Below are 25054 nucleotides of genomic sequence, written 5' to 3'. Positions count from 1 at the left end.
CAATTAAAAAACGTACCAGGGACTCATAGTATGCATTTACCGTAGGCTAACCATTTGTGCGTAACAAGAGTGCTTATCGACTCCCACCCACTTGTTTCTTTCACGCACAACTATTTTAAAGTTGACAGGGGAGGAGTGTGTCACTGCAAAATCATGGAAGGTCCTACCGAGATTTGAACTCGGATCGCAGGATTCAGAGTCCTGAGTGCTAACCATTACACCATAGAACCTCATACAGAGTAATTATTGTAGAGTTCCGATTTTCCTGTCCTTAGTACAGCGGATAAACAGCAGATTATGAGATTATTGGTTGGCCATGTGAATAATTCAGCACAAAAAAACAGGAAGGTTCTACCGAGATTTGAACTCGGATCACTGGATTCAAAGTCCAGAGTGCTAACCATTACACCATAGAACCATATTATAAGTCCAAATGGAAATTGAAAAAAAAATCTGCGTTTAATTTGCAACAGCGGACTGTCGTTCCTTCACGTGTTGCAAATACTTTCAACTGACAACAATATTTGGACAGCTATATTCTAGTTCCACGAGGCAAATTAATTGACATGGTAGGATCGTCCAAGATTTAAACTCGGATTGTAGGATTCAGAGTCCTGAGTGATAACCTTTACAGCATAGAACTCAATACTCTGTGACGGGTTCAGATTTTACTGTCCTTGGTTCACCGGAAAAAAGATCAAATATTTTCTGGCCAGAAACGGTATCAACTGGGCTACCCTACCATGCATCCACTTGGAAATCCACATATTTCCAACACGAATGAAGTGATGAGTGTGAACAAAATATGAAACATTGTCAGTTCTTTGTGGGGCAGCAAGTTTTCAATTAAAAAACGTACCAGGGACTCATAGTATGCATTTACCGTAGGCTAACCATTTGTGCGTAACAAGAGTGCTTATCGACTCCCACCCACTTGTTTCTTTCACGCACAACTATTTTAAAGTTGACAGGGGAGGAGTGTGTCACTGCAAAATCATGGAAGGTCCTACCGAGATTTGAACTCGGATCGCAGGATTCAGAGTCCTGAGTGCTAACCATTACACCATAGAACCTCATACAGAGTAATTATTGTAGAGTTCCGATTTTCCTGTCCTTAGTACAGCGGATAAACAGCAGATTATGAGATTATTGGTTGGCCATGTGAATAATTCAGCACAAAAAAACAGGAAGGTTCTACCGAGATTTGAACTCGGATCACTGGATTCAAAGTCCAGAGTGCTAACCATTACACCATAGAACCATATTATAAGTCCAAATGGAAATTGAAAAAAAAAAATCTGCGTTTAATTTGCAACAGCGGACTGTCGTTCCTTCACGTGTTGCAAATACTTTCAACTGACAACAATATTTGGACAGCTATATTCTAGTTCCACGAGGCAAATTAATTGACATGGTAGGATCGTCCAAGATTTAAACTCGGATTGTAGGATTCAGAGTCCTGAGTGATAACCTTTACAGCATAGAACTCAATACTCTGTGACGGGTTCAGATTTTACTGTCCTTGGTTCACCGGAAAAAAGATCAAATATTTTCTGGCCAGAAACGGTATCAACTGGGCTACCCTACCATGCATCCACTTGGAAATCCACATATTTCCAACACGAATGAAGTGACGAGTGTGAACAAAATATGAAACATTGTCAGTTCTTTGTGGGGCAGCAAGTTTTCAATTAAAAAACGTACCAGGGACTCATAGTATGCATTTACCGTAGGCTAACCATTTGTGCGTAACAAGAGTGCTTATCGACTCCCACCCACTTGTTTCTTTCACGCACAACTATTTTAAAGTTGACAGGGGAGGAGTGTGTCACTGCAAAATCATGGAAGGTCCTACCGAGATTTGAACTCGGATCGCAGGATTCAGAGTCCTGAGTGCTAACCATTACACCATAGAACCTCATACAGAGTAATTATTGTAGAGTTCCGATTTTCCTGTCCTTAGTACAGCGGATAAACAGCAGATTATGAGATTATTGGTTGGCCATGTGAATAATTCAGCACAAAAAAACAGGAAGGTTCTACCGAGATTTGAACTCGGATCACTGGATTCAAAGTCCAGAGTGCTAACCATTACACCATAGAACCATATTATAAGTCCAAATGGAAATTGAAAAAAAAAAAAATCTGCGTTTAATTTGCAACAGCGGACTGTCGTTCCTTCACGTGTTGCAAATACTTTCAACTGACAACAATATTTGGACAGCTATATTCTAGTTCCACGAGGCAAATTAATTGACATGGTAGGATCGTCCAAGATTTAAACTCGGATTGTAGGATTCAGAGTCCTGAGTGATAACCTTTACAGCATAGAACTCAATACTCTGTGACGGGTTCAGATTTTACTGTCCTTGGTTCACCGGAAAAAAATATCAAATATTTTCTGGCCAGAAACGGTATCAACTGGGCTACCCTACCATGCATCCACTTGGAAATCCACATATTTCCAACACGAATGAAGTGACGAGTGTGAACAAAATATGAAACATTGTCAGTTCTTTGTGGGGCAGCAAGTTTTCAATTAAAAAACGTACCAGGGACTCATAGTATGCATTTACCGTAGGCTAACCATTTGTGCGTAACAAGAGTGCTTATCGACTCCCACCCACTTGTTTCTTTCACGCACAACTATTTTAAAGTTGACAGGGGAGGAGTGTGTCACTGCAAAATCATGGAAGGTCCTACCGAGATTTGAACTCGGATCGCAGGATTCAGAGTCCTGAGTGCTAACCATTACACCATAGAACCTCATACAGAGTAATTATTGTAGAGTTCCGATTTTCCTGTCCTTAGTACAGCGGATAAACAGCAGATTATGAGATTATTGGTTGGCCATGTGAATAATTCAGCACAAAAAAACAGGAAGGTTCTACCGAGATTTGAACTCGGATCACTGGATTCAAAGTCCAGAGTGCTAACCATTACACCATAGAACCATATTATAAGTCCAAATGGAAATTGAAAAAAAAAATCTGCGTTTAATTTGCAACAGCGGACTGTCGTTCCTTCACGTGTTGCAAATACTTTCAACTGACAACAATATTTGGACAGCTATATTCTAGTTCCACGAGGCAAATTAATTGACATGGTAGGATCGTCCAAGATTTAAACTCGGATTGTAGGATTCAGAGTCCTGAGTGATAACCTTTACAGCATAGAACTCAATACTCTGTGACGGGTTCAGATTTTACTGTCCTTGGTTCACCGGAAAAAAAGATCAAATATTTTCTGGCCAGAAACGGTATCAACTGGGCTACCCTACCATGCATCCACTTGGAAATCCACATATTTCCAACACGAATGAAGTGACGAGTGTGAACAAAATATGAAACATTGTCAGTTCTTTGTGGGGCAGCAACAGTTTTCAATTAAAAAACGTACCAGGGACTCATAGTATGCATTTACCGTAGGCTAACCATTTGTGCGTAACAAGAGTGCTTATCGACTCCCACCCACTTGTTTCTTTCACGCACAACTATTTTAAAGTTGACAGGGGAGGAGTGTGTCACTGCAAAATCATGGAAGGTCCTACCGAGATTTGAACTCGGATCGCAGGATTCAGAGTCCTGAGTGCTAACCATTACACCATAGAACCTCATACAGAGTAATTATTGTAGAGTTCCGATTTTCCTGTCCTTAGTACAGCGGATAAACAGCAGATTATGAGATTATTGGTTGGCCATGTGAATAATTCAGCACAAAAAAACAGGAAGGTTCTACCGAGATTTGAACTCGGATCACTGGATTCAAAGTCCAGAGTGCTAACCATTACACCATAGAACCATATTATAAGTCCAAATGGAAATTGAAAAAAAAATCTGCGTTTAATTTGCAACAGCGGACTGTCGTTCCTTCACGTGTAAAATACTTTCAACTGACAACAATATTTGGACAGCTATATTCTAGTTCCACGAGGCAAATTAATTGACATGGTAGGATCGTCCAAGATTTAAACTCGGATTGTAGGATTCAGAGTCCTGAGTGATAACCTTTACAGCATAGAACTCAATACTCTGTGACGGGTTCAGATTTTACTGTCCTTGGTTCACCGGAAAAAAGATCAAATATTTTCTGGCCAGAAACGGTATCAACTGGGCTACCCTACCATGCATCCACTTGGAAATCCACATATTTCCAACACGAATGAAGTGACGAGTGTGAACAAAATATGAAACATTGTCAGTTCTTTGTGGGGCAGCAAGTTTTCAATTAAAAAACGTACCAGGGACTCATAGTATGCATTTACCGTAGGCTAACCATTTGTGCGTAACAAGAGTGCTTATCGACTCCCACCCACTTGTTTCTTTCACGCACAACTATTTTAAAGTTGACAGGGGAGGAGTGTGTCACTGCAAAATCATGGAAGGTCCTACCGAGATTTGAACTCGGATCGCAGGATTCAGAGTCCTGAGTGCTAACCATTACACCATAGAACCTCATACAGAGTAATTATTGTAGAGTTCCGATTTTCCTGTCCTTAGTACAGCGGATAAACAGCAGATTATGAGATTATTGGTTGGCCATGTGAATAATTCAGCACAAAAAAACAGGAAGGTTCTACCGAGATTTGAACTCGGATCACTGGATTCAAAGTCCAGAGTGCTAACCATTACACCATAGAACCATATTATAAGTCCAAATGGAAATTGAAAAAAAAAAAATCTGCGTTTAATTTGCAACAGCGGACTGTCGTTCCTTCACGTGTTGCAAATACTTTCAACTGACAACAATATTTGGACAGCTATATTCTAGTTCCACGAGGCAAATTAATTGACATGGTAGGATCGTCCAAGATTTAAACTCGGATTGTAGGATTCAGAGTCCTGAGTGATAACCTTTACAGCATAGAACTCAATACTCTGTGACGGGTTCAGATTTTACTGTCCTTGGTTCACCGGAAAAAAAGATCAAATATTTTCTGGCCAGAAACGGTATCAACTGGGCTACCCTACCATGCATCCACTTGGAAATCCACATATTTCCAACACGAATGAAGTGACGAGTGTGAACAAAATATGAAACATTGTCAGTTCTTTGTGGGGCAGCAAGTTTTCAATTAAAAAACGTACCAGGGACTCATAGTATGCATTTACCGTAGGCTAACCATTTGTGCGTAACAAGAGTGCTTATCGACTCCCACCCACTTGTTTCTTTCACGCACAACTATTTTAAAGTTGACAGGGGAGGAGTGTGTCACTGCAAAATCATGGAAGGTCCTACCGAGATTTGAACTCGGATCGCAGGATTCAGAGTCCTGAGTGCTAACCATTACACCATAGAACCTCATACAGAGTAATTATTGTAGAGTTCCGATTTTCCTGTCCTTAGTACAGCGGATAAACAGCAGATTATGAGATTATTGGTTGGCCATGTGAATAATTCAGCACAAAAAAACAGGAAGGTTCTACCGAGATTTGAACTCGGATCACTGGATTCAAAGTCCAGAGTGCTAACCATTACACCATAGAACCATATTATAAGTCCAAATGGAAATTGAAAAAAAAATCTGCGTTTAATTTGCAACAGCGGACTGTCGTTCCTTCACGTGTTGCAAATACTTTCAACTGACAACAATATTTGGACAGCTATATTCTAGTTCCACGAGGCAAATTAATTGACATGGTAGGATCGTCCAAGATTTAAACTCGGATTGTAGGATTCAGAGTCCTGAGTGATAACCTTTACAGCATAGAACTCAATACTCTGTGACGGGTTCAGATTTTACTGTCCTTGGTTCACCGGAAAAAAGATCAAATATTTTCTGGCCAGAAACGGTATCAACTGGGCTACCCTACCATGCATCCACTTGGAAATCCACATATTTCCAACACGAATGAAGTGATGAGTGTGAACAAAATATGAAACATTGTCAGTTCTTTGTGGGGCAGCAAGTTTTCAATTAAAAAACGTACCAGGGACTCATAGTATGCATTTACCGTAGGCTAACCATTTGTGCGTAACAAGAGTGCTTATCGACTCCCACCCACTTGTTTCTTTCACGCACAACTATTTTAAAGTTGACAGGGGAGGAGTGTGTCACTGCAAAATCATGGAAGGTCCTACCGAGATTTGAACTCGGATCGCAGGATTCAGAGTCCTGAGTGCTAACCATTACACCATAGAACCTCATACAGAGTAATTATTGTAGAGTTCCGATTTTCCTGTCCTTAGTACAGCGGATAAACAGCAGATTATGAGATTATTGGTTGGCCATGTGAATAATTCAGCACAAAAAAACAGGAAGGTTCTACCGAGATTTGAACTCGGATCACTGGATTCAAAGTCCAGAGTGCTAACCATTACACCATAGAACCATATTATAAGTCCAAATGGAAATTGAAAAAAAAAAAAAAATCTGCGTTTAATTTGCAACAGCGGACTGTCGTTCCTTCACGTGTTGCAAATACTTTCAACTGACAACAATATTTGGACAGCTATATTCTAGTTCCACGAGGCAAATTAATTGACATGGTAGGATCGTCCAAGATTTAAACTCGGATTGTAGGATTCAGAGTCCTGAGTGATAACCTTTACAGCATAGAACCCTGTACTCAATACTCTGTGACGGGTTCAGATTTTACTGTCCTTGGTTCACCGGAAAAAAATATCAAATATTTTCTGGCCAGAAACGGTATCAACTGGGCTACCCTACCATGCATCCACTTGGAAATCCACATATTTCCAACACGAATGAAGTGATGAGTGTGAACAAAATATGAAACATTGTCAGTTCTTTGTGGGGCAGCAAGTTTTCAATTAAAAAACGTACCAGGGACTCATAGTATGCATTTACCGTAGGCTAACCATTTGTGCGTAACAAGAGTGCTTATCGACTCCCACCCACTTGTTTCTTTCACGCACAACTATTTTAAAGTTGACAGGGGAGGAGTGTGTCACTGCAAAATCATGGAAGGTCCTACCGAGATTTGAACTCGGATCGCAGGATTCAGAGTCCTGAGTGCTAACCATTACACCATAGAACCTCATACAGAGTAATTATTGTAGAGTTCCGATTTTCCTGTCCTTAGTACAGCGGATAAACAGCAGATTATGAGATTATTGGTTGGCCATGTGAATAATTCAGCACAAAAAAACAGGAAGGTTCTACCGAGATTTGAACTCGGATCACTGGATTCAAAGTCCAGAGTGCTAACCATTACACCATAGAACCATATTATAAGTCCAAATGGAAATTGAAAAAAAAAAATCTGCGTTTAATTTGCAACAGCGGACTGTCGTTCCTTCACGTGTTGCAAATACTTTCAACTGACAACAATATTTGGACAGCTATATTCTAGTTCCACGAGGCAAATTAATTGACATGGTAGGATCGTCCAAGATTTAAACTCGGATTGTAGGATTCAGAGTCCTGAGTGATAACCTTTACAGCATAGAACCCTCAATACTCTGTGACGGGTTCAGATTTTACTGTCCTTGGTTCACCGGAAAAACAGATCAAATATTTTCTGGCCAGAAACGGTATCAACTGGGCTACCCTACCATGCATCCACTTGGAAATCCACATATTTCCAACACGAATGAAGTGACGAGTGTGAACAAAATATGAAACATTGTCAGTTCTTTGTGGGGCAGCAAGTTTTCAATTAAAAAACGTACCAGGGACTCATAGTATGCATTTACCGTAGGCTAACCATTTGTGCGTAACAAGAGTGCTTATCGACTCCCACCCACTTGTTTCTTTCACGCACAACTATTTTAAAGTTGACAGGGGAGGAGTGTGTCACTGCAAAATCATGGAAGGTCCTACCGAGATTTGAACTCGGATCGCAGGATTCAGAGTCCTGAGTGCTAACCATTACACCATAGAACCTCATACAGAGTAATTATTGTAGAGTTCCGATTTCTGTCCTTAGTACAGCGGATAAACAGCAGATTATGAGATTATTGGTTGGCCATGTGAATAATTCAGCACAAAAAAACAGGAAGGTTCTACCGAGATTTGAACTCGGATCACTGGATTCAAAGTCCAGAGTGCTAACCATTACACCATAGAACCATATTCTAAATCCAAATGGAAATTGAAAAAAAAAAAAAATCTGCGTTTAATTTGCAACAGCGGACTGTCGTTCCTTCACGTGTTGCAAATACTTTCAACTGACAACAATATTTGGACAGCTATATTCTAGTTCCACGAGGCAAATTAATTGACATGGTAGGATCGTCCAAGATTTAAACTCGGATTGTAGGATTCAGAGTCCTGAGTGATAACCTTTACAGCATAGAACTCAATACTCTGTGACGGGTTCAGATTTTACTGTCCTTGGTTCACCGGAAAAAAATATCAAATATTTTCTGGCCAGAAACGGTATCAACTGGGCTACCCTACCATGCATCCACTTGGAAATCCACTATTTCCAACACGAATGAAGTGACGAGTGTGAACAAAATATGAAACATTGTCAGTTCTTTGTGGGGCAGCAAGTTTTCAATTAAAAAACGTACCAGGGACTCATAGTATGCATTTACCGTAGGCTAACCATTTGTGCGTAACAAGAGTGCTTATCGACTCCCACCCACTTGTTTCTTTCACGCACAACTATTTTAAAGTTGACAGGGGAGGAGTGTGTCACTGCAAAATCATGGAAGGTCCTACCGAGATTTGAACTCGGATCCAGGATTCAGAGTCCTGAGTGCTAACCATTACACCATAGAACCTCATACAGAGTAATTATTGTAGAGTTCCGATTTTCCTGTCCTTAGTACAGGGATAAACAGCAGATTATGAGATTATGGTTGGCCATGTGAATAATTCAGCACAAAAAAACAGGAAGGTTCTACTTGAACTAGCACTGGCCAAAGTCCAGAGTGCTAATTAACCATAGAACCATATTACGTCTTCCAAATGGAAATAAAAAACTACAGCGGAAGCATTCACAGGTTGTATCACATTTTTGGACACTTCATTTTTCATTACAGTACAACGGATTTGATTTAAACTCGGATTTTCAGAGTCCTGATGATAACGTAGCTACTTAGCTAGCTACATAGCCGTCTTTGTATCAAAGATAATTGTGTAGTCTAGAGCGATTTTCTAGGTTCCAAAATAGAAACATCTATTGTCAAATTTTAATGGAAATAACGTAAAAACACTGCTAGCTAGCCTGCTAGCCCCGAATAGCAACACTGCAGAAACTATTACACTTGACGGAACGACTTGATTAGTGTCCTAGTTTCAACTGACGCAGGACAATATTGCCAGCTGGCCTAGAACTTCAGCAGTACTGTATCATTTTAATCATTTTAGTCAATAAATTCTTGCAGATTTAACTGGTTCTGAACAATTCGAGGACGTTTGTAGTCCACTTGTCATTCAATCTCTTTACATTATAGAACTTCATAGCCTGTCAACTAAATGTGTCAGTTTATCCTGTCCTCACTCTTGCACAGACCAACTACAAAATATTTGGACAGCTATATTCTGGTTCCACGAAACAAATACAACTGGTAGGTCCCAGATTTAAACTCGGATTGACCCACGTGGAGTTTCAGTTCCTGGCCAGATCTCCGGTAGCCTCTGGAACTGCCAATCTGCGGTCAACAAGGCAGAGTTCATCTCAGCCCATGCCTCCCTCCAGTCCCTCGACTTTTGGCCCTGACGGAAACATGGATCACCAAGTTTTCAGACAACTCTGTATGCATTTACCTACTGCTTTGTGCTAACAAGAGTGCTTATCGTCCCACCCACGTGTTTCTTTCACGCACACCTATTTTAAAGTTGACAGGGAGGCATCTGGTCAGCTGGGTGGGTGGTCCTACCGAGATTTGAACTCTCCCAGGATTCAGAGTCCTGAGTGCTAACCATTACACCATAGAACCTTACAGAGTAATTATTGTAGAGTTCCATTTTCCTGTCCTTAGTACACCGGATAAACAGCAGATTATGAGATTCCATGCTGAATCACAGTTCTACAGCCCTTTCAAAGTCCAGAGTGCTAACATTACACCATAGAACCATATTCTAAATCCAGGAAATTCCTACCGGAGAGTTTAATTTGCAACAGCTTGATGCCTTGATAAATACTTTCAACTGAGGACAGCTATATTCTAGTTCACAGTTCATGGTAGGATCTTTTAACCTCCCCAGAGTCCTGAGTGATAACCTTTACAGCATAGAACTCAATACTCTGTGACGGGTTCAGATTTTACTGTCCTTGGTTCACCGGAAAAACAGATCAAATATTTTCTGGCCAGAAACGGTATCAACTGGGCTACCCTACCATGCATCCACTTGCCTCCTTCTTTCCACTCCTCTCCTCTTTTGACCATCCGGATCAGGATTCAGAGTCCTGAGTGCTAACCATTACACCATAGAACCTCATACAGAGTAATTATTGTAGAGTTCCGATTTTCTGTCCTTAGTACAGCGGATTCCAATAATTCAGCACAAAAAAAATAGGAAGGTTCTACAGAGATTTGCAAATCACTGGATTCAAAGTCCAGAGTGCTAATATTTGGACATTTCCACGGGTAGGATTCACCCTCTCACCTTCCCCCCATACTCACAAGGCAAAATATGAAACAAGTTCTTTGTGGGGCAGCAAGTTTTCAAAAAAAACGTCATCTTTACTAGAACATTTGTGCTGAGTGCTTCTTCCACGCACAACTTGACAGGGGAGGAGTTGCAAAACTCCCCTACCGAGATCCAAGTCTCCTGAGTGCTAACCACACCATAGAACCTTGAGTAATTATTGTAGAGTTCTTTTCCTGTCCTCTAAACAGCAGATCCATGTGAATAATTCAACAAAAAAACAGGAAGGTTCTAACTGCCCCTACATGGTAGCGAATTTCCAACCTTTAAACTCCCCTGCAACAATATTCTCCTCTTCCAGTCCTGGTATCATCTCTTCCCTCCAGCAAACCTTCTAGAACCCACCTACTCTGTGACTGGTTCAATTTTACTGTCCTTGGTTCATCCCTTGAAAAAATGTCAAATATTTTCTGGCCAGAAACGGTATCAACTGGGCTCCGTACCATGACATCACTTGGAAATCACAGAACAGGGCTCCAAGTTCTTTGGCAGCCGAGGGAAATGGAGGAACAAAATCCCTGCGGACCTGGCATCCTTTCACTCCCTCCTCCACATCTCTACATTTTCCTCCTCTGTCTCTGCTGCTAAAGCCACTTTCTACCACGCTAAATTGACAAGCTTCTGCCTCTAACCCTAGAAGCTCTTTTCCACCTGAGTCTCCCCCTCCTGAATCCTCCGAAATCCCCCCTTCCTCCCTGTCCTTGCAGGATAAACAGCAATGAGATTTTCTGGTCAACCATTTTGAAAAAGGAGGTCCTACCGAGATTTGAACCTCGGATCACAAACGATTCAAAGTCCAGAGTGCTAACATTGCACCATAGAACCTATTATATGCTGGAAATGACCTCTTTAATCCCGGACTGTCGTTCCAGATGAAATCTCAACTGTCAACAATTTTGACAGCTATATTCTAACCACAGGCACAATTGACATGGTAGGATCGCCCTCGCTTGATTCCCTGAGTGATCCCAGCATAGAACCCTCTCTTACTCCAGACCATTTCACGGAGACCTTCTCCAGAAACGATTACCTCACCTCATCTGGATCAACTCATCCAGACCGTGCTAAACGTTACACCTTAGAACCGTCTTCAAGAAGCGAGAGTTGAAATTGAAAAAAACACTCGATCCCTCCGATGTCAACAATTACAGACCAGTATCCCTTCTTTCTTTTCTCCAAAACTCTTGAACGTGACAACAAAAATTGACATGGTATTTGGCCAGCAGCTATCTCTCTCTGAATGACCTTCCTTGATCCAAATCAGTCATTGGTTTCAAGACTTAGTCATTCAACTGAGACTGCTCTCCTCTGTGCTAAACATTACACCATAGAACCATATTACTGCAAATAAATTGCTAACTCTCTCTCCTCTGTTGCTCTCATCAGCTAGATTCTAGTCCACGGCAAATTAATTGACATTCGAAGATTTACTGTGAATTCAGAGTCAGATCCTCCTTTACCATAGAACTCTACCGAGTTCATTTTACTGTCCTTGGCACCGGAAAACGCTTGGATTGCTGTCCTACCTGACAGGTGGGCTACCTACCAGGTGGCATCCACTTGAAATCCACATATTTCAACACGCGAAGTCACCACTGGTGTCCCCAAAATCTGAAACATTGTCAGTTCTTTGTCGGGCAGCACCAAGTCACTTTCTGTCAAAACCTCACATGGTCTCTCTTATCATTGCTATGCATTTGACGTAACAAATTAATCTTCTCCTTTCCCCCTTCTGATGACCAGGTGGCACTGCATCATGGTAGGTCTGCATGTCTGATCGCAGATTCAGAGTCCTGAGTGTGGATGACGGATCACCACCTCAAGTTGAACCTGTCGGCAAGAAACAGGAGATGAGATTATTGGTTCCTGTGAATAATTCAGCACAAAAAAACAGGAAGGTTCTACCCGATTTGAACTCGGATCACTGGATTCAAAGTCCAGAGTGCTAACCCATTAGCACCAAGAACCTGGAAATGGTGTGAAAAATCCTGACAACACCCTGTCGTTCTCAACTAACATCAAGGCAACAATGGCCCGTTCCTGAGGCAGGTTCATGCTCTACAACATCCGCAGAGTAGGATTCAGACCCTGCCTCAGCAGGAACGGCGCAGGTCCTAATCCAGGCACTTGTCATCTCCTGTCTGGATTACTGCAACAATATTTGGCTGGGCTATCAACTGCCTGTGCCATTAAACCCCTTCAACTCAATCCAGAATATGAAACATTGCAGCCTTTGTCTGGTTTCAACCTTCCCAAGTTCTTTGTGCTCACGTCACCCCGCTCCTCCGTTTCTCCACTGGCTTCCAGTTGAAGCTTTTCCTGATCCGCTACAAGACCATGGTGCTTGCCTACGGAGCTGTGAGGGGAACAGACCTCAGTACCTCCAGGCTCTGATCAGGCCCTACACCCAAACAAGGGCAAATGCGTTTCCACCTCTGGCCTGAAAACAGCCTTAACTGAGGAAGTACCATGCTCCCGCTCAGCCCAGTCAAAACTGTTCGCTGCCCTGAACTCAATGGTGGAACAAACTCCCTGAAACATTACACAGGACAGCGGAGTCAATCAACCTTTAAGACAAAACCCCACCTCTTTAAGGAATACAGGATAGGTTAAGTAATCCCTCAACAATATTTGGACACCCCACCCCCCTAAGTTTTAGATGCACTATTGTTAAAAAACAGATCAAATATTTTCTGACTGTCCCACCATGCATTGTCATGAAGGTGAATGCACAAAATATGAAACATTGTCAGTTTTTGTAAAAGTTTTCAATTAAAAAACGTACCAGGGACTCATAGGCATTTAAGATTTGTGCGTAACAAGAGTGCTTATCGATGTTTCTTTCACTTAAAGTTGACAGGGGAGGAGTGTGTAAAAATCAAGGAAGTCCTACCGAGATTTGAACTCGGATCGCAGGATTCAGAGTCCTGAGTGCTAACCATTACACCATAGAACCTCATACAGAGTAATTATTGTAGAGTTCCATTTTCCTGTCCTTAGTACAGCGGATAAACAGCAGATTATGAGATTATTGGTTGGCCATGTGAATAATTCAGCACAAAAAAACAGGAAGGTTCTACCGAGATTTGAACTCGGATCACTGGATTCAAAGTCCAGAGTGCTAACCATTACACCATAGAACCATATTATAAGTCCAAATGGAAATTGAAAAAAAAATCTGCGTTTAATTTGCAACAGCGGACTGTCGTTCCTTCACGTGTTGCAAATACTTTCAACTGACAACAATATTTGGACAGCTATATTCTAGTTCCACGAGGCAAATTAATTGACATGGTAGGATCGTCCAAGATTTAAACTCGGATTGTAGGATTCAGAGTCCTGAGTGATAACCTTTACAGCATAGAACTCAATACTCTGTGACGGGTTCAGATTTTACTGTCCTTGGTTCACCGGAAAAAAAGATCAAATATTTTCTGGCCAGAAACGGTATCAACTGGGCTACCCTACCATGCATCCACTTGGAAATCCACATATTTCCAACACGAATGAAGTGACGAGTGTGAACAAAATATGAAACATTGTCAGTTCTTTGTGGGGCAGCAAGTTTTCAATTAAAAACGTACCAGGGACTCATAGTATGCATTTACCGTAGGCTAACCATTTGTGCGTAACAAGAGTGCTTATCGACTCCCACCCACTTGTTTCTTTCACGCACAACTATTTTAAAGTTGACAGGGGAGGAGTGTGTCACTGCAAAATCATGGAAGGTCCTACCGAGATTTGAACTCGGATCGCAGGATTCAGAGTCCTGAGTGCTAACCATTACACCATAGAACCTCATACAGAGTAATTATTGTAGAGTTCCGATTTTCCTGTCCTTAGTACAGCGGATAAACAGCAGATTATGAGATTATTGGTTGGCCATGTGAATAATTCAGCACAAAAAAACAGGAAGGTTCTACCGAGATTTGAACTCGGATCACTGGATTCAAAGTCCAGAGTGCTAACCATTACACCATAGAACCATATTATAAATCCAAATGGAAATTGAAAAAAAAATCTGCGTTTAATTTGCAACAGCGGACTGTCGTTCCTTCACGTGTTGCAAATACTTTCAACTGACAACAATATTTGGACAGCTATATTCTAGTTCCACGAGGCAAATTAATTGACATGGTAGGATCGTCCAAGATTTAAACTCGGATTGTAGGATTCAGAGTCCTGAGTGATAACCTTTACAGCATAGAACCCTGTACTCAATACTCTGTGACGGGTTCAGATTTTACTGTCCTTGGTTCACCGGAAAAACAGATCAAATATTTTCTGGCCAGAAACGGTATCAACTGGGCTACCCTACCATGCATCCACTTGGAAATCCACATATTTCCAACACGAATGAAGTGATGAGTGTGAACAAAATATGAAACATTGTCAGTTCTTTGTGGGGCAGCAAGTTTTCAATTAAAAAACGTACCAGGGACTCATAGTATGCATTTACCGTAGGCTAACCATTTGTGCGTAACAAGAGTGCTTATCGACTCCCACCCACTTGTTTCTTTCACGCACAACTATTTTAAAGTTGACAGGGGAGGAGTGTGTCACTGCAAAATCATGGAAGGTCCTACCGAGATTTGAACTCGGATCGCAGGATTCAGAGTCCTGAGTGCTAACCATTACACCATAGAACCTCATACAGAGTAATTATTGTAGAGTTCCGATTTTCCTGTCCTTAGTACAGCGGATAAACAGCAGATTATGAGATTATTGGTTGGCCATGTGAATAATTCAGCACAAAAAAACAGGAAGGTTCTACCGAGATTTGAACTCGGATCACTGGATTCAAAGTCCAGAGTGCTAACCATTACACCATAGAACCATATTATAAGTCCAAATGGAAATTGAAAAAAAAATCTGCGTTTAATTTGCAACAGCGGACTGTCGTTCCTTCACGTGTTGCAAATACTTTCAACTGACAACAATATTTGGACAGCTATATTCTAGTTCCACGAGGCAAATTAATTGACATGGTAGGATCGTCCAAGATTTAAACTCGGATTGTAGGATTCAGAGTCCTGAGTGATAACCTTTACAGCATAGAACCCTGTACTCAATACTCTGTGACGGGTTCAGATTTTACTGTCCTTGGTTCACCGGAAAAACAGATCAAATATTTTCTGGCCAGAAACGGTATCAACTGGGCTACCCTACCATGCATCCACTTGGAAATCCACATATTTCCAACACGAATGAAGTGACGAGTGTGAACAAAATATGAAACATTGTCAGTTCTTTGTGGGGCAGCAAGTTTTCAATTAAAAACGTACCAGGGACTCATAGTATGCATTTACCGTAGGCTAACCATTTGTGCGTAACAAGAGTGCTTATCGACTCCCACCCACTTGTTTCTTTCACGCACAACTATTTTAAAGTTGACAGGGGAGGAGTGTGTCACTGCAAAATCATGGAAGGTCCTACCGAGATTTGAACTCAGATCGCAGGATTCAGAGTCCTGAGTGCTAACCATTACACCATAGAACCTCATACAGAGTAATTATTGTAGAGTTCCGATTTTCCTGTCCTTAGTACACCGGATAAACAGCAGATTATGAGATTATTGGTTGGCCATGTGAATAATTCAGCACAAAAAAACAGGAAGGTTCTACCGAGATTTGAACTCGGATCACTGGATTCAAAGTCCAGAGTGCTAACCATTACACCATAGAACCATATTCTAAATCCAAATGGAAATTGAAAAAAAAAAATCTGCGTTTAATTTGCAACAGCGGACTGTCGTTCCTTCACGTGTTGCAAATACTTTCAACTGACAACAATATTTGGACAGCTATATTCTAGTTCCACGAGGCAAATTAATTGACATGGTAGGATTGATTTAAACTCGGATTGTAGGATTCAGAGTCCTGAGTGATAACCTTTACAGCATAGAACTCAATACTCTGTGACGGGTTCAGATTTTACTGTCCTTGGTTCACCGGAAAAAAAGATCAAATATTTTCTGGCCAGAAACGGTTCAACTGGGCTACCCTACCATGCATCCACTTGGAAATCCACATAAAGTGACGAGTGTGAACAAAATATGAAACATTGTCAGTTCTTTGATTGGAGGATTCACTGCAAAATCAAGGTAGGTCCTACCGAGATTTGAACTCAGATCGCAGGATTCAGTCCTGAGTGCTAACCATGCTTATCGACTCCCACCCACTTGTTTCTTTCACGCACAACTATTTTAAAGTTGACACCATAGAACCCCATAGGATAGAGTCATTATTGTAGAGTTCTGATTTTCCTGTCATTTGTACACCGGATAAACAGCAGATTATGAGATTATTGGTTGGCCATGTGAATAATTCAGCACAAAAACAGGAAGGTTCTACCGAGATTTGAACTCGGATCACTGGATTCAAAGTCCAGAGTGCTAACCATTACACCATAGAACCATATTCTAAATCCAAATGGAAATTGAAAAAAAAAAAATCTGCGTTTAATTTGCAACAGCGGACTGTCGTTCCTTCACGTGTTGCAAATACTTTCAACTGACAACAATATTTGGACAGCTATATTCTAGTTCCACGAGGCAAATTAATTGACATGGTAGGATTGTCCAAGATTTAAACTCGGATTGTAGGATTCAGAGTCCTGAGTGATAACCTTTACAGCATAGAACCCTGTACTCAATACTCTGTGACGGGTTCAGATTTTACTGTCCTTGGTTCACCGGAAAAACAGATCAAATATTTTCTGGCCAGAAACGGTATCAACTGGGCTACCCTACCATGCATCCACTTGGAAATCCACATATTTCCAACACGAATGAAGTGATGAGTGTGAACAAAATATGAAACATTGTCAGTTCTTTGTGGGGCAGCAAGTTTTCAATTAAAAAACGTACCAGGGACTCATAGTATGCATTTACCGTAGGCTAACCATTTGTGCGTAACAAGAGTGCTTATCGACTCCCACCCACTTGTTTCTTTCACGCACAACTATTTTAAAGTTGACAGGGGAGGAGTGTGTCACTGCAAAATCATGGAAGGTCCTACCGAGATTTGAACTCGGATCGCAGGATTCAGAGTCCTGAGTGCTAACCATTACACCATAGAACCTCATACAGAGTAATTATTGTAGAGTTCCGATTTTCCTGTCCTTAGTACAGCGGATAAACAGCAGATTATGAGATTATTGGTTGGCCATGTGAATAATTCAGCACAAAAAAACAGGAAGGTTCTACCGAGATTTGAACTCGGATCACTGGATTCAAAGTCCAGAGTGCTAACCATTACACCATAGAACCATATTATAAGTCCAAATGGAAATTGAAAAAAAAATCTGCGTTTAATTTGCAACAGCGGACTGTCGTTCCTTCACGTGTTGCAAATACTTTCAACTGACAACAATATTTGGACAGCTATATTCTAGTTCCACGAGGCAAATTAATTGACATGGTAGGATCGTCCAAGATTTAAACTCGGATTGTAGGATTCAGAGTCCTGAGTGATAACCTTTACAGCATAGAACCCTGTACTCAATACTCTGTGACGGGTTCAGATTTTACTGTCCTTGGTTCACCGGAAAAACAGATCAAATATTTTCTGGCCAGAAACGGTATCAACTGGGCTACCCTACCATGCATCCACTTGGAAATCCACATATTTCCAAAACAAAATATGAAACATTGTCAGTTCTTTGTGGGGCAGCAAGTTTTCAATTGAAAAACGTTAGCTAAAGCCGAGGGCCGGACTGTTCGAATGTTCATTGAAAATGTTTTAAATGACGCATATAGTCTAGTGAACCTAATTGAACCTACTGAAAACCTAACAAATATATTCCAATATGATCAGATAAATAAAGCAATATTTTCTTATGGCTCTGTCAGTAATCTTTAATTTTCAACAGACACAAAAGACAAATTTCCTTTATATAAAAATCCCCATAACATGAAAATTAAATGAAAGAAACCGGTATTCAAGGCACCATCAGTAGCCTATATTTTCTATTTTAGCAAAAGTGGGCTAAATTTACTTCAAAGAAAAAAACAATAATAGCAATTTTCTATCATCCACTCAACTGAAATATTTTTAAAATATAATTGGATTGAAATACAATAAAATAAAGTGCAAAAATCTATTAATCAAAAACAACACTTTGTTTAAGGAGAAGTAACATGCAGTGAAAACAAATATTAAACTTTAACTTTTAAACTTGAACTGAGTAAAAACTCTAAATATGTGATTGCACAGTAATGTTCACTTGTTTGAGGTTGAGGGTGATACTTGGTGGTGTCCCATCTTTTCCACAAGTTCATCAATGTTCGGGGTAAGGCTCTGAGCTGAGGAAATCCTCAGAATTGAGTGGAGGTGTTCAGCAGTAAGTCGACTTCTGTGTGATGTTTTGTTCAAGTTCATCAAAGAAAACAGTTGTTCACACAGGTATGTGCTGCCAAACATAGACAACGTTTGAGCAGCCTGGATGCGCAGCTGGGGCATTGTGTCGGGAGGAAACGGGCGAACTCCGCAGCACCCACTGCCGCATATTTTGCCCTCAGTGCATCATTGCATTGGAGGTCAATCAACTCCATTTGGAGGTTTGGTGGTGAGCTTTCCACGTCAACAGCAAATGGGTTACCGAGCAGTTCCAACCTGCTTTTTTGTGCTTCAAAGTCAGCAAATCGGCGTCGAAAGTCAGCGGCAAGCATACCTATTTTATCAGCCAACTGTGCGCTCGGGAACGCACTGGTAGAGAGCTTCTCTTTCATGGTCTGGCAGCTGGGAAAGTGGCTCAAATTTTCTTTCCGCATCTGCGTCTCCCACAGAGTCAGTTTGGTTTTAAATGCCTTCACTGTACTGTACATATCAGAGATGACACGATCCCGACCCTGCAGCTGCAAGTTCATTGCATTCAGATGACTCGTAATGTCACACAGAAAAGCCATTTCACACAGAAACATTTCGTCTCGGAGTTGTGTTGTGTCTTTCCCTTTGCTGTCCAAGAACAGACAAATCTCCTCACAAAGCTCGAAACATCTTTGAAGCACCTTTCCCTGGCTTAGCCATCGCACCTCTGTGTGATAAGGCAAATCACCATGCTCCGTTTCTAACTCCGTCAGAAATGCCTTGAACTGGCGGTGATTCAAACCTTTGGCTCTGATAAAGTTAACTGTGCGCGTGATGATGCTCATTACATGCTCCATTTTCAAGGCTTTACCGCACAACGCTTCCTGGTGTATGATACAATGATAAGCTGTCAGCTCACCTGTCGCGTTTTCCTCTTGCATCTTTTCCCGTATCTTCGACACCAGTCTGCTCCTGTGTCCACACATCGCAGGTGCTCCGTCGGTTGTCAAACCCACGAGTTTTTCCCAAGGCAGCTCCATCTCATTTACACATCTTGACACCTCTTCATACAAATCATGCCCCGTAGTTGTGCCATGCATAGGACGTAAAGCCAAAAACTCCTCTGTCACGCTTAGGCTGGAGTCCACTCCGCGGATGAAAATTGACAACTGGGCAATGTCAGAAATGTCGGTGCTCTCATCCACAGCCAAGGAATATGCAATGAAATCTTTTCCCTTTTTCACAAGCTGCTCTTTTAGATTGATGGACAACTGGTCTACTCTCTCGGCAATGGTGTTTCTGCTCAGACTCACATTTAAAAAGAGTTGCCTTTTTTCTGGGCAAACTTCGTCACAAACTTTAATCATGCAGTTTTTGATGAAATCCCCCTCCGTAAATGGCCGGGCTGATTTAGCGATCTCTTCTGCCAAAATAAAACTGGCCTTGACAGCAGCCTGGCCTTGTGATTTGGCTTTTTTGAACAGAGCCTGTCGAGATTTGAGGCCTCGTTTTAATTCCTCTGCCTTTTGTAGCCTTTGTTCCATGTCCATATTCTTGTTGTTGTCCGCGTGTTTCATTTCATAATGTCGTCTCAGATTATACTCTTTCAGTACCGCCACACTTTCTCCACACAGAAGACACACAGGTTTTCCAGCTACCTCCGTGAACAAATACTCCGACTCCCACCTTGTTTGAAACCCGCGGTTCTCAGTGTCCACCTTCCGTTTTGCCATTTTTGATGGGTATCTGAAAGTTAATTTTACTGTGATGCTGACAACTGCTGTGCCAATAAATATTGAAATGAAGCAGCCTACTGCTCGGTGGGTCACCGTTGCATTGTGGGAAATGTAGTATTGGTGCGTGTAAAAGATCTGCGGGCTGCCGGCTTGCTGCGGTCTGCGGGCCGGTTCTAATAATAAATCAAGATCATCCCAGGGGCCGTAAAAAACCTTCTCGCGGGCCGGATGTGGCCCGCGGGCCTTGACTCTGACATATGTGCTGTAAAGGTTATCACTCAGGTCTCTGAATCCTACAATCCGAGTTTAAATCTTGGAAGATCATAACATGTCAATTAATTTGCCTCGTGTTACTAGAATATAGCTGTCCAAATATTGTTGTCAGTTGAAAGTATTTGCAACACGTGAAGGAACGACAGTCCGCTGTTGCAAATTAAACGCAGATTTTTTTTTTTCAATTTCCATTTGGATTTAGAATATGGTTCTATGGTGTAATGGTTAGCACTCTGGACTTTGAATCCAGTGATCCGAGTTCAAATCTCGGTAGAACCTTCCTGTTTTTTTGTGCTGAATTATTCACATGGCCAACCAATAATCTCATAATCTGCTGTTTATCCGGTGTACAAATGACAGGAAAATCGGAACTCTACAATAATTACTCTGTATGGGGTTCTATGGTGTAATGGTTAGCACTCAGGACTCTGAATCCTGCGATCCGAGTTCAAATCTCGGTAGGACCTACCTTGTTTATGCAGTGACACACTCCTCCCCTGTCAACTTTAAAATAGTTGTGCGTGAAAGAAACAAGTGGGTGGGAGTCGATAAGCACTCTTGTTACGCACGAATGGTTAGAATACGGTAAATGAGTCCCTGGTAACTTTTTTAATTGAAAACTTGCTGCCCCACAAAGAACTGACAATGTTTCATATTTTGTTCACACTCATCACTTCATTCGTGTTGGAAATATGTGGATTTCCAAGTGGATGCATGGTAGGGTAGCCCAGTTGATACCGTTTCTGGCCAGAAAATATTTGATCTGTTTTTCCGGTGAACCAAGGACAGTAAAATCTGAACCCCTCACAGAGTATTGAGTACAGGGTTCTATGCTGTAAAGGTTATCACTCAGGTCTCTGAATCCTACAATCCGAGTTTAAATCTTGGAAGATCATAACATGTCAATTAATTTGCCTCGTGGAACTAGAATATAGCTGTCCAAATATTGTTGTCAGTTGAAAGTATTTGCAACACGTGAAGGAACGACAGTCCGCTGTTGCAAATTAAACGCAGATTTTTTTTTTCAATTTCCATTTTGATTTAGAATATGGTTCTATGGTGTAATGGTTAGCACTCTGGACTTTGAATCCAGTTATCCGAGTTCAAATCTCAGTAGAACCTTCCTGTTTTTTTGTGCTGAATTATTCACATGGCCAACCAATAAGCTCATAATCTGCTGTTTATCCGGTGTACAAATGACAGGAAAATCGGAACTCTACAATAATTACTCTGTATGGGGTTCTATGGTGTAATGGTTAGCACTCAGGACTCTGAATCCTGCGATCTGAGTTCAAATCTCGGTAGGACCTACCTTGTTTATGCAGTGACACACTCCTCCCCTGTCAACTTTAAAATAGTTGTGCGTGAAAGAAACAAGTGGGTGGGAGTCGATAAGCACTCTTGTTACGCACGAATGGTTAGAATACGGTAAATGAGTCCCTGGTAACTTTTTTAATTGAAAACTTGCTGCCCCACAAAGAACTGACAATGTTTCATATTTTGTTCACACTCATCACATCATTCGTGTTGGAAATATATGGATTTCCAAGTGGATGCATGGTAGGGTAGCCCAGTTGATACCGTTTCTGGCCAGAAAATATTTGATCTGTTTTTCCGGTGAACCAAGGACAGTAAAATCTGAACCCGTCACAGAGTATTGAGTACAGGGTTCTATGCTGTAAAGGTTATCACTCAGGACTCTGAATCCTACAATCCGAGTTTAAATCTTGGACGATCCTACCATGTCAATTAATTTGCCTTAATTTGCCCTCGCCTCAGGCATCGCTGACTCCATAGCAGGAACTGGTTTGCTTCCCTCGCCTTAGGCATCGCTGACTCCATAGCAGGAGCTGGTTTGCTTCCCTCGCCTCAGGCATCGCTGACTCCATAGCAGGAGCTGGTTTGCTTCCCTCGCCTCAGGCATCGCTGACTGGTTTGCCATAGCAGGAACTGGTTTGCTTCCCTCGCCTCAGGCATCGCTGACTCCATAGCAGGAACTGGTTTGCTTCCCTCGCCTCAGGCATCGCTGACTCCATAGCAGGAGCTGGTTTGCTTCCCTCGCCTCAGGCATCGCTGACTCCATAGCAGGAACTGGTTTGCTTCCCTCGCCTCAGGCATCGCTGACTCCATAGCAGGAACTGGTTTGCTTCCCTCGCCTCAGGCATCGCTGACTCCATAGCAGGAACTGGTTTGCTTCCCTTGCCTCAGGCATCGCTGACCCCATAGCAGGAACTGTTTATCGCCATCCTCTGTTTGAGCGTGTTGATAGGACGATGGGCTACTATTTACTGCAAAAGCCAAGCAGGTTCTAGCTAAAGGTACATATTACCTCAATTACCTCGACTAACTTGTACCCTCTACACATTGACTTGTTACCGGTACCACCTGTATATAGCCTAAATATTGTTATTTTATTGTGTTAATAAAAAAATATTTGGTAAATCTTTTCTTACCTGTAAGTAAGCATTTCACTGTGATGTCTACACCTGTTGTATTCAGCATTTATAATATAATAATAATAATAATAATAATAATAATATAATATAATAATAATATATAATAATAATAATAATAATAATAATAACAATAATAATAATAATAATATATAATAATATATAATGTGACCAATAAAATGAGATCAGTGTATTCAATGTCCAGAGAGCTAACCGTTACATAGACCCTGATACTGATGACAGCTGGGAAGTGGACAGATCCCTGGTTCACCAGACACAGCAGAGCCAAGTTCCATTGGCCCGGTACGGTTGTTGAACCTACGACCTTGGCCCGGTACGGTTGTTGAACCTACGACCTTGGCTTCATCATATTGTTTTCATGTATGTTGTTATTATTGTACAAACTAAAGTTGTTTTGGTTTCTCCCAATCTAGTCTAAACAATAATTGAAAAGCCTCTCTCCATTCCCTCTTTTTCTCTCTCTCCTTCTCTCTCCTTCACCTTTCACCCTGTCTCTATCACATCATGTAGATGTAGTTTAGTCTTAGCTAAGGCATTATATAGAGTCAGTGATCTGTGGATGTATTTTAGTCTTAGCTGAGACATTATATAGAGTCAGTGATCTGTGGATGTATTTTAGTCTTAGCTGAGACATTATATAGAGTCAGTGATCTGTGGATGTAGTTTAGTCTTAGTTGAGACATTATATAGAGTCAGTGATCTGTGGATGTAGTTTAGTCTTAGCTGAGACATTATATAGGGTCAGTGATCTGTGGATGTAGTTTAGTATTAGCTGAGACATATATAGAGTCAGTGATCTGTGGATGTAGTTTAGTCTTAGCTGAGACATATATAGAGTCAGTGATCTGTGGATGTAGTTTAGTCTTAGCTGAGACATTAAATAGAGTCAGTGATCTGTGGATGTATTTTAGTCTTAGCCCCCCCCCCCCCCCCGTAGTGCCCAGGCACGTGATAAGCCATGGCAAAATGTTTAGAATAGCAGCAAATTCGTTTTTAAAATGCAACTTTTTCTCTAAGCCTCATGGCAAAATGTGTTGATTTGCAGGAAATTAGCTTTAAAACAGCAACATTTTCTATCTGCCCCATGGCAATATGTGTTGAATTGCGACCCTGTTTTTAACCTTCACATAGCAAAGAAACACGAGGACAACATCACATTTGAGTAGACTTTCCTTTAAATTCCACCAACTTCTATGCCTTGGGAACATGAATATTTCAGCACCTCACTCACAGTGCTCACTGCGCCCCAGGTGCTGTCACTGAGTGAGTCATTGAAACAGAATGAATAGAAAGGGAGTCGCCATTCATGTAAACGATGGCATTATAAGTGGACGTTGAGTTAACCAACGATTTATAAATGCACTAGATTACTATTTTGGGGTGGTTTGAAGCCACCGTGCAACCATCTTGGTAATCCCTCACTGTTGTAAAACTATCATGGAAGCTATAGAAATGCATTTTTTTATGTCTACATTTACGTTTTATCACTTTATTCTATTACAGATACCTTAACCCGGCATAGCTGGAAGAGGAACTGGCCACCCCTCAGAGCCTGGCTCCTCTCTAGGTTTCTTCCAAGGTTTTTTGGCTTTTCATGGGAGTTTTTCAAAGTCGCCATGCTTCTACATCTGCATTGCTTGCTGTTTGGGGTTTTAGGCTGGGTTTCTGTACAGCACTTTGTGACATCGGTTGATG

General features: G+C 41.3%; 36 non-coding genes across 36 annotated transcripts; 4 read left to right on the top strand and 32 right to left on the bottom strand.

Moving 5' to 3' along the window:
• Window positions 1–158: 158 nt before the first annotated feature.
• On the bottom strand, window positions 159–230 carry trnaq-cug. Its single transcript has one exon. It is a non-coding gene; the product is annotated as a tRNA-Gln (tRNA).
• A 116-nt stretch (window positions 231–346) lies between these two features.
• trnaq-uug lies at window positions 347–418 on the bottom strand. The gene has a single exon. It is a non-coding gene; the product is annotated as a tRNA-Gln (tRNA).
• Window positions 419–1001: 583 nt separating this feature from the next.
• trnaq-cug lies at window positions 1002–1073 on the bottom strand. Its single transcript has one exon. It is a non-coding gene; the product is annotated as a tRNA-Gln (tRNA).
• Window positions 1074–1189: 116 nt separating this feature from the next.
• trnaq-uug lies at window positions 1190–1261 on the bottom strand. The gene has a single exon. It is a non-coding gene; the product is annotated as a tRNA-Gln (tRNA).
• Window positions 1262–1846: 585 nt separating this feature from the next.
• On the bottom strand, window positions 1847–1918 carry trnaq-cug. The gene has a single exon. It is a non-coding gene; the product is annotated as a tRNA-Gln (tRNA).
• Window positions 1919–2034: 116 nt separating this feature from the next.
• On the bottom strand, window positions 2035–2106 carry trnaq-uug. The gene has a single exon. It is a non-coding gene; the product is annotated as a tRNA-Gln (tRNA).
• A 588-nt stretch (window positions 2107–2694) lies between these two features.
• trnaq-cug lies at window positions 2695–2766 on the bottom strand. Its single transcript has one exon. It is a non-coding gene; the product is annotated as a tRNA-Gln (tRNA).
• Window positions 2767–2882: 116 nt separating this feature from the next.
• Window positions 2883–2954, bottom strand: trnaq-uug. Its single transcript has one exon. It is a non-coding gene; the product is annotated as a tRNA-Gln (tRNA).
• A 587-nt stretch (window positions 2955–3541) lies between these two features.
• Window positions 3542–3613, bottom strand: trnaq-cug. The gene has a single exon. It is a non-coding gene; the product is annotated as a tRNA-Gln (tRNA).
• A 116-nt stretch (window positions 3614–3729) lies between these two features.
• On the bottom strand, window positions 3730–3801 carry trnaq-uug. Its single transcript has one exon. It is a non-coding gene; the product is annotated as a tRNA-Gln (tRNA).
• A 581-nt stretch (window positions 3802–4382) lies between these two features.
• trnaq-cug lies at window positions 4383–4454 on the bottom strand. Its single transcript has one exon. It is a non-coding gene; the product is annotated as a tRNA-Gln (tRNA).
• A 116-nt stretch (window positions 4455–4570) lies between these two features.
• Window positions 4571–4642, bottom strand: trnaq-uug. The gene has a single exon. It is a non-coding gene; the product is annotated as a tRNA-Gln (tRNA).
• A 587-nt stretch (window positions 4643–5229) lies between these two features.
• Window positions 5230–5301, bottom strand: trnaq-cug. The gene has a single exon. It is a non-coding gene; the product is annotated as a tRNA-Gln (tRNA).
• Window positions 5302–5417: 116 nt separating this feature from the next.
• On the bottom strand, window positions 5418–5489 carry trnaq-uug. The gene has a single exon. It is a non-coding gene; the product is annotated as a tRNA-Gln (tRNA).
• Window positions 5490–6072: 583 nt separating this feature from the next.
• Window positions 6073–6144, bottom strand: trnaq-cug. Its single transcript has one exon. It is a non-coding gene; the product is annotated as a tRNA-Gln (tRNA).
• A 116-nt stretch (window positions 6145–6260) lies between these two features.
• trnaq-uug lies at window positions 6261–6332 on the bottom strand. Its single transcript has one exon. It is a non-coding gene; the product is annotated as a tRNA-Gln (tRNA).
• A 597-nt stretch (window positions 6333–6929) lies between these two features.
• trnaq-cug lies at window positions 6930–7001 on the bottom strand. The gene has a single exon. It is a non-coding gene; the product is annotated as a tRNA-Gln (tRNA).
• Window positions 7002–7117: 116 nt separating this feature from the next.
• On the bottom strand, window positions 7118–7189 carry trnaq-uug. Its single transcript has one exon. It is a non-coding gene; the product is annotated as a tRNA-Gln (tRNA).
• Window positions 7190–7777: 588 nt separating this feature from the next.
• trnaq-cug lies at window positions 7778–7849 on the bottom strand. The gene has a single exon. It is a non-coding gene; the product is annotated as a tRNA-Gln (tRNA).
• Window positions 7850–7963: 114 nt separating this feature from the next.
• Window positions 7964–8035, bottom strand: trnaq-uug. The gene has a single exon. It is a non-coding gene; the product is annotated as a tRNA-Gln (tRNA).
• Window positions 8036–8623: 588 nt separating this feature from the next.
• trnaq-cug lies at window positions 8624–8694 on the bottom strand. Its single transcript has one exon. It is a non-coding gene; the product is annotated as a tRNA-Gln (tRNA).
• Window positions 8695–13451: 4757 nt separating this feature from the next.
• On the bottom strand, window positions 13452–13523 carry trnaq-cug. The gene has a single exon. It is a non-coding gene; the product is annotated as a tRNA-Gln (tRNA).
• Window positions 13524–13638: 115 nt separating this feature from the next.
• On the bottom strand, window positions 13639–13710 carry trnaq-uug. The gene has a single exon. It is a non-coding gene; the product is annotated as a tRNA-Gln (tRNA).
• A 583-nt stretch (window positions 13711–14293) lies between these two features.
• On the bottom strand, window positions 14294–14365 carry trnaq-cug. The gene has a single exon. It is a non-coding gene; the product is annotated as a tRNA-Gln (tRNA).
• Window positions 14366–14481: 116 nt separating this feature from the next.
• Window positions 14482–14553, bottom strand: trnaq-uug. The gene has a single exon. It is a non-coding gene; the product is annotated as a tRNA-Gln (tRNA).
• A 591-nt stretch (window positions 14554–15144) lies between these two features.
• trnaq-cug lies at window positions 15145–15216 on the bottom strand. Its single transcript has one exon. It is a non-coding gene; the product is annotated as a tRNA-Gln (tRNA).
• Window positions 15217–15332: 116 nt separating this feature from the next.
• trnaq-uug lies at window positions 15333–15404 on the bottom strand. The gene has a single exon. It is a non-coding gene; the product is annotated as a tRNA-Gln (tRNA).
• A 590-nt stretch (window positions 15405–15994) lies between these two features.
• Window positions 15995–16066, bottom strand: trnaq-cug. The gene has a single exon. It is a non-coding gene; the product is annotated as a tRNA-Gln (tRNA).
• Window positions 16067–16182: 116 nt separating this feature from the next.
• On the bottom strand, window positions 16183–16254 carry trnaq-uug. The gene has a single exon. It is a non-coding gene; the product is annotated as a tRNA-Gln (tRNA).
• Window positions 16255–16911: 657 nt separating this feature from the next.
• On the bottom strand, window positions 16912–16983 carry trnaq-uug. Its single transcript has one exon. It is a non-coding gene; the product is annotated as a tRNA-Gln (tRNA).
• A 594-nt stretch (window positions 16984–17577) lies between these two features.
• trnaq-cug lies at window positions 17578–17649 on the bottom strand. The gene has a single exon. It is a non-coding gene; the product is annotated as a tRNA-Gln (tRNA).
• Window positions 17650–17765: 116 nt separating this feature from the next.
• Window positions 17766–17837, bottom strand: trnaq-uug. Its single transcript has one exon. It is a non-coding gene; the product is annotated as a tRNA-Gln (tRNA).
• A 3255-nt stretch (window positions 17838–21092) lies between these two features.
• trnaq-uug lies at window positions 21093–21164 on the top strand. Its single transcript has one exon. It is a non-coding gene; the product is annotated as a tRNA-Gln (tRNA).
• Window positions 21165–21280: 116 nt separating this feature from the next.
• Window positions 21281–21352, top strand: trnaq-cug. Its single transcript has one exon. It is a non-coding gene; the product is annotated as a tRNA-Gln (tRNA).
• Window positions 21353–21935: 583 nt separating this feature from the next.
• Window positions 21936–22007, top strand: trnaq-uug. Its single transcript has one exon. It is a non-coding gene; the product is annotated as a tRNA-Gln (tRNA).
• Window positions 22008–22123: 116 nt separating this feature from the next.
• Window positions 22124–22195, top strand: trnaq-cug. Its single transcript has one exon. It is a non-coding gene; the product is annotated as a tRNA-Gln (tRNA).
• Window positions 22196–25054: the final 2859 nt, after the last annotated feature.

This window comes from Oncorhynchus gorbuscha, unplaced genomic scaffold (assembly GCF_021184085.1).
Source record: "Oncorhynchus gorbuscha isolate QuinsamMale2020 ecotype Even-year unplaced genomic scaffold, OgorEven_v1.0 Un_scaffold_1624, whole genome shotgun sequence".
Taxonomy (NCBI): domain Eukaryota; kingdom Metazoa; phylum Chordata; class Actinopteri; order Salmoniformes; family Salmonidae; genus Oncorhynchus; species Oncorhynchus gorbuscha.
Note: the sequence above shows the minus strand (reverse complement) of the source record. Positions and strands in the feature narration are given on the sequence as shown.